Here is a 6,554-nt window from a genome sequence, read left to right on the forward strand (position 1 = left end):
ACTGAACTGAACTGAACTGATGATAACAATATAAGAAATATATTTGAAATAGTTTTGAAATTTTATGTGTAAGGGAAAGTCTCAAGAGAGATATATAAACAAACTAAAAAGCATTGTTCAAATAGTACATGGTGAATTATTTCTGAAAAGTTTGTAAAGAATTAAACACCACAATATAAACATGGCTGTGTTGCATGTGCAAGAATGTTGTATTTAATCTTTCCTTGTTATTGTTCAGTTGCTAAGTCATGTCCAACTCTTTGTGACCTCATGGACTGCAGCACGCCAGGCTTCACTGTCCTCCACTTAAGCTTGCTCAAACTCATGTCCATTGAGTTGGTGATGCCATGCAGCCATCTTGTCCTCTGTTGTCGCCTTCTCCTACTGTCTTCAATGCATCAGGGTCTTCCCAGCATCAGGGTCTTTTACAATGAGTCAGTTCTTCACATCAAGTGGCCAAAAAATTGGAGTTTCAGCTTCAGCATCTGTCCTTCCAATGAATACTCAGGGTTGATTTCCTTTAGGATTGGCTGCTTTGATGTCCTTGCAGTCCAAGGGACTTCCAAGAGTCTTCTCCAACAACACAGTTCAAAAGCATCAATTCTTCTGTGCTGAGCCTCCTTTATGGTCCAACTCTCACATCCATCAGTTCAGTTCAGTTCAGTCGCTCAGTCATATCTCTTTGCAACCCCATGGACTGCAGCACACCAGGCTTCCCAGTCCATCATCAACCCCCAGACCTTACCCAAATTCATGTCCATCAAGTCGATGATGCCATCCAACCATCTCATCCTCTGTCAGCCCCTTCTCCTCTTGCCTTCAATCTTTCCCAGCATCAGGGTCTTTTCCAATGAGTCAGTTCTTCACATCAGGTGGCCAAAATATTGGAGTTTCAGCTTCAGCATCAGTCTTTCCAATGAATATTCAGGACTGATTTCCTTTAGGATGGACTGGTTGGATATCCTTGCAGTCCAGGGAGTCTCAAGAGTCTTCTCCAATACCACATTCAAAAGCATCAATCTTTGGCGCTGAGCATTCTTTATAGTTTAAGTCTCACACCTGTATGTGACTACTGGAAAAACCATAGCCTTGGCTAGATGGACCTTTGTTGGCAAAGTAATGTCTCTGCTTTTTAATATACTGTCTAAGTTGGTCATAACTTTTCTTCCAAGGAGTAAGCGTCTTTTAATTTCATGGCTTCAATTACCATCTGCAGTGATTTTGGAGCCCCCCCAAAAACAAATCTGTCACTGTTTCCATGGGTATACAAAATATGGCCCAAGTAGGCCTAATGGTTTTTTAAAGGCCATTTTGTAGACCATCTGTCAGTGTTGTTTAATTTTGTTCATTCTTAACCCAAACCACTCTGGTACTCAAGAAAGGTTCATTTAGCAAAGCCTATTAGACACTAATTATTTCATTCAAATACGTATTAGTAGTAATGCTAACAATACCAACTTCCCTTTAGTTGTGTGTTGAGTGTCACCAAATTATTGTCAAGGGTGCCAAATGTTATAGCTACTTTACATGTACTACCTTAAGTTCTGATAATAGTTCAGGTAGATTGATTATTACTCCATTCTTTTATAAATAAGGAAATTAAACTTCAGTACCATGACCAAAGCCACTCAGCGAGTAAGCGCCAGAGTTTAATTCTGTATCCCGATTACAATTTGCTGCTGTCTATCTGCATGGCATCCAATCCTCTCTGTTTCCTGAGGATTGGGGTAGTGGACTCTGAGTCCAGCTCAGGCCAGGGACAGTGAATTTTTCTGAGAGGCTAGGGGCAGACATAACAAACAGGCCAAAAGAGACATTTATATCAATATAAAGAAGTATATTCAAGATTGCATGGTAAAATGAAGCATGGAATGAGTTAATCATCTTAGTTCTGATTCATGCTTACTTGGCCTGTAGTTTCAGACATAACTTTGTTAAAAACTCTGACTGCTAACTAGCATTCATTATTTTTCTTTGTTTCTTAGTGTTCAAAACTATTAAGTGGATAATAGAATTGACACTGATAAATACTCATTGAACTCTTAGGGAGGAAAAAGACATTATGATAAATAGAAGCAAGAAAACACTGTGCTTTTTATTAAGTGTTAACCATAGCCCTGCTCTTTTCTAACATCAAATGCTGTAGCTCATCAAAATATATGGCCATTGCCTTCAAAAAGTACACTAAATTGTAAGAAATTGACAGTAGAAACCCTGTTTTACTCATTTTTATGTCCCTAATCTAGCACAGTGCTTTAAACATAATGGGGACTCAATAAATATTGCTTGGGTTGAAATGGGAAAGTCAAATATCTAGTGCTCCAAAATTAGCATATTCTGAAAGATAAGTGTACTCTTTTCCAAATAATGGCTAACCCAAATGCTTCCAAGGTACCAGGAAGTCTGCAAAGTGGTTTATATAAATTATGACAATATTTTCTCATATTTTAATTTTTACAATAACAAATGAAAAAAATGATGCAGAAAAATGAAAAAAATGAGAAGATAAATAATTTTCAATAACTGCATAGAAATGGTTGGGTCAGGATGTCAAATAAGGCATGGTTTCAGAAATCATGCTTTAAATCACTGCACAGTTTTGTCCTACTCTAAACGTTTTCACAAAAACAAATTTAATTATGCTTAAATAAGGTCTACTATGAAACAGTGTACACATAGGGGAAGGATAGCCTCAAATGATTGTTACAGTTGCATTAGTCAAATCAATCTTTAGAAATTTGACTAATCTTTTTACAACAGATATGAATGAATGATTTGATCTTAACTCTAATCTACTATTTTGTACTTATACAAACCATTTGTAGATTAACTTAACCATATATCTCATATTTTATCAAATCTTAATTAGTATGCTGTCTGTTTGTATCACATTGTATCAGTTATTCATAAGCACTCAACATTTAGAAGTATTTTAGACAATATAATTTTTTTAAATTCAGTATACTTACTAGACAAATATATGCATTAAAATATATGGAAACTGTTTTAATGTGTATATATATACCATTATATAATACTTAAAAATAGTATATATATGTACATCTATGTGTATACACACACACATTCCAATATGCTATAATTAGTTATCCAATATTTCCAGAAACTTATCTATAACTTTGGTGGGAATACAGCTTATATAAACAGCTAACTATATTCAGTCAAAAGCCACTGATAATCAAGGGAGCCTTATACACACAAATGTGTACCTTTTTGTGTTAACGTCAATGCGAGGTACAGACCTGCCGAAAATGCCAATCACAGACTTTGAATATGATTGGATAATTAATAATAATGAAATGACCTGTTGTGCATTTATTGATTAAACAAGATTTAAAAATGTAGTCAGATAAAAAAATGATCTGCTTTGTCTCATCTTAAAAAACTAAATCCTAAATCCTTCTATCCCAACATTAATTTTTTTTTCCATTTGAAGATTTTAAATAAAAATCCCATGCAGTTTGTTTTTACTTTATCTATATTCTTCAAGTAAAATTCCATACATGCTAAATGCTCGATACAGACATTTTTCATGTTGGAAATCGACTCTTTTAGTTAAAATAATTATTTTTGACACAACTGGAAAAAAAAAATCCAAGAAATTCCAGAAGTTTCAACTTTATCACTGACATCATAAAACATTTTAATTACATTCAAAAGGATTTCTTTTTGTCATCTGAACACATAATGTACTGACTAAAATCTAGAAAGCTAAGTATGTTGTTAAGTCATTTTAAACTTCAACTGCATTATCAGTGACCATGAGGCATATTCATAAAAATGGTGTGGAGAGGGCAAGCAAAAGGAGATTTTCTTAGAAACTTTGAAATAGATACCAAAGATGAAACATCAAAAGAGAACTTCCACAATCACTCCAATGTTCACTGCACCACTATTTACAATAGCCAGGACATGGAAGCAAACTAAATGTTCATGAACAGAGGAGTGGATAAAAAAAGATGTAGTACATATATACAATGGAATATTACCCAACCATCCAAAAAAGAACAAAACAATGCCATTTGCAGCAACGTGGATGGACTTAGGGAATATCATACTATGTGAAGTAAGCCAGAGAAATAAAGACAAATATCATATGATAACACTTATATGTGGAATCTTAAAAATGGGTGCAAATGAACTTATTTGCAAAATGTAAGTAGAAACACAAATGTAGAAAAAAACTTATCACGAGGGGATTGGAATGGGGGAGGAATAAATCAGGAGATTGGGACTGACATATACACACTACTATACATAAAATATACAACTAAGAATATATGGTGCAGGGAACACTACTCAAAACTCTAATGACCTGTATGGGAAAAGAATCTTCAGGAAAAAAAAAAAAGAGAGGATATATGATTATGATTATGTATAACTGATTCACTTTGCTGTGACCTAAAACTAACAGTGGGCTTCTCTCATAGGTCGGTTGGTAAATAATTTGCCTGCAATGCAGGAGACCTGGGTTTGATTCCTGGGTTGGGAAGATCCCCTGGAGAAGGAAATGACAACCCACTCCAGTATTCTTGCCTGGAGAATCCCATGGACAGAGGAGCCTGGCTGGCTACAGTCCATGGGATCGCAAGAGTCAGACATGACTCAGCAACTAAACCACCACCACCATCACCAAAACTAACACAACACTGTAAATCAATTTATACTCCAATAAAAATCTTTTTAAAACAGAATTTTCAAATAATTACCCTAATGTCCCATTACTTGTTACACCAAATACAAGGTTTAAGAAAGTATCATAAATTACAGAGAACTTAGCAAAACTTACCTGAAGAATCTTTGATTTTCTTATTTTGCTTTATCCTTGATTATTTTTAAATATTATGATCTTCTGCTCACAATAACTAAAGTTAAACTAATTTATCCATAATAATTAAAAATAATAAAATTCTGAGCTTCAGCCATTGTATTTAAAAATAAAAACAACTAAACTGACTTGTATTTACAAAATACATTCACATAAGTTAGCTTTGTTTTATCTTCACAAAAACCAAAGAGGATTCAAGCTGACTTTTCCAAATGTAGCAGTTGTAGAACTTGCATTCAAGTGCTGTGATTAACAGTCTATTTTGAGTGAATGGGGAATCAAACTCAGGAAACACACAAAGGAAATAATCATAAAGGCCAAAGAGTTCCAAGGGAACAGGGAAGAGGAATCAATCTTTCAGCAGTTCTATGGAATTCAAACTAAGGTACTAGACGCATTTCACTGGTCCATTGGAATAGATTCTTTCTAGGCTGGTACATTGATATTGCCAGTGAATTCATTCTTGTTTTCCATTATAACCTTATAAAAATAATTGCTGTACCTACTAATATGCTTGACAATTCTATAGAATCAAGTATATATAGTAATGAGAAGTTTTAACTTAATAGGACATCCTACTGAGGGGCTTCCCTTGTAGCTCACTCAGTAAAGAATCTGCCTGCAGTGCAGAAGACCTGGGTTCAGTTCCTGGGTCAGGAAGATCCCCTGGAGAAGGAAATAGCAACCCACTCCAGTATCATTGCCTGGGAAATCTCATGGACAGATGAGCCTGGTGAGCTGCAGTCCATGGGGTCGCAAAGAGTCGGGCATGACTGAGCGACTAACACTAACACTTAACACTGAGGGGCTGGGCAAGTTTTAATAAGAGACAAAACTCTCTCTCATCCTCCAGGTTCTCAACCTTCCTCTTCCTTTTAGTGTAGTAAATCATGACATTAAATCAGTTCTTCCTCCATGATGTCTCTAGTTAGGGAAATATCACTGGTTTCTTAGAGCTGAAAATTACTTCCATGATTATCTCTGTCCTCTTAATGGATCCTGTACATTACTGATAGATTAAATCTTACTTTTTAACTTTAGGTCCTGATCAATAGCTCACAATATTGCTCACTACCAAATTCAAATTCTTCAAATTGACATTCATTCTATTCTTTAACTGGCTTAACCAACACTATTAATACTTTTGTCTCCCTATTCCCCTTCCAAGGCCTCAGTTCCAATCAACTGAACTTTTAACACAGATTCAATTTGATGCAATTAATTAAAAAAAAAACTGCTCTATCAATCCTTTCACTGTCAATTATATATCAGGTAGTGTATCAAAGAAATACAGATTCAAATGTTAAGAATAAAAGGCAATTCCTCCTTTATCAAAACCTAAATCAATGCTATAAAATACACAGTTAAATCTTCTGTATGTGGATCTATCACAAACTTCAGTATTCTGCAGAAGCAAAGTTTAAGAAGTTTATATATTTAAAGTGGAAAATTTTAAGTTTAAATTAGCTTCTTTAAGTGTGTAACTCACTCCTGTGCTCTCTAAAGTGGCATACACTGCTCATTTAACATTATGTTGAGGACACTGAACATCACAGGAACTTAGAGGTCATTTTTGCTAATATCTCATCAGATCCTTGGATATGTACTATAATGTCTTTGTTACCTGTTTTTTTTTTTTTTTTTTCTATGCTTGAAAAAACTGGTAAGGGGAAACTACAGGAGGCAAAACTATCCATTTTCAAGAAAC

Source organism: Bubalus kerabau, chromosome X (genome assembly GCF_029407905.1).
Source record: "Bubalus kerabau isolate K-KA32 ecotype Philippines breed swamp buffalo chromosome X, PCC_UOA_SB_1v2, whole genome shotgun sequence".
NCBI classification, from domain to species: Eukaryota; Metazoa; Chordata; class Mammalia; order Artiodactyla; family Bovidae; genus Bubalus; species Bubalus kerabau.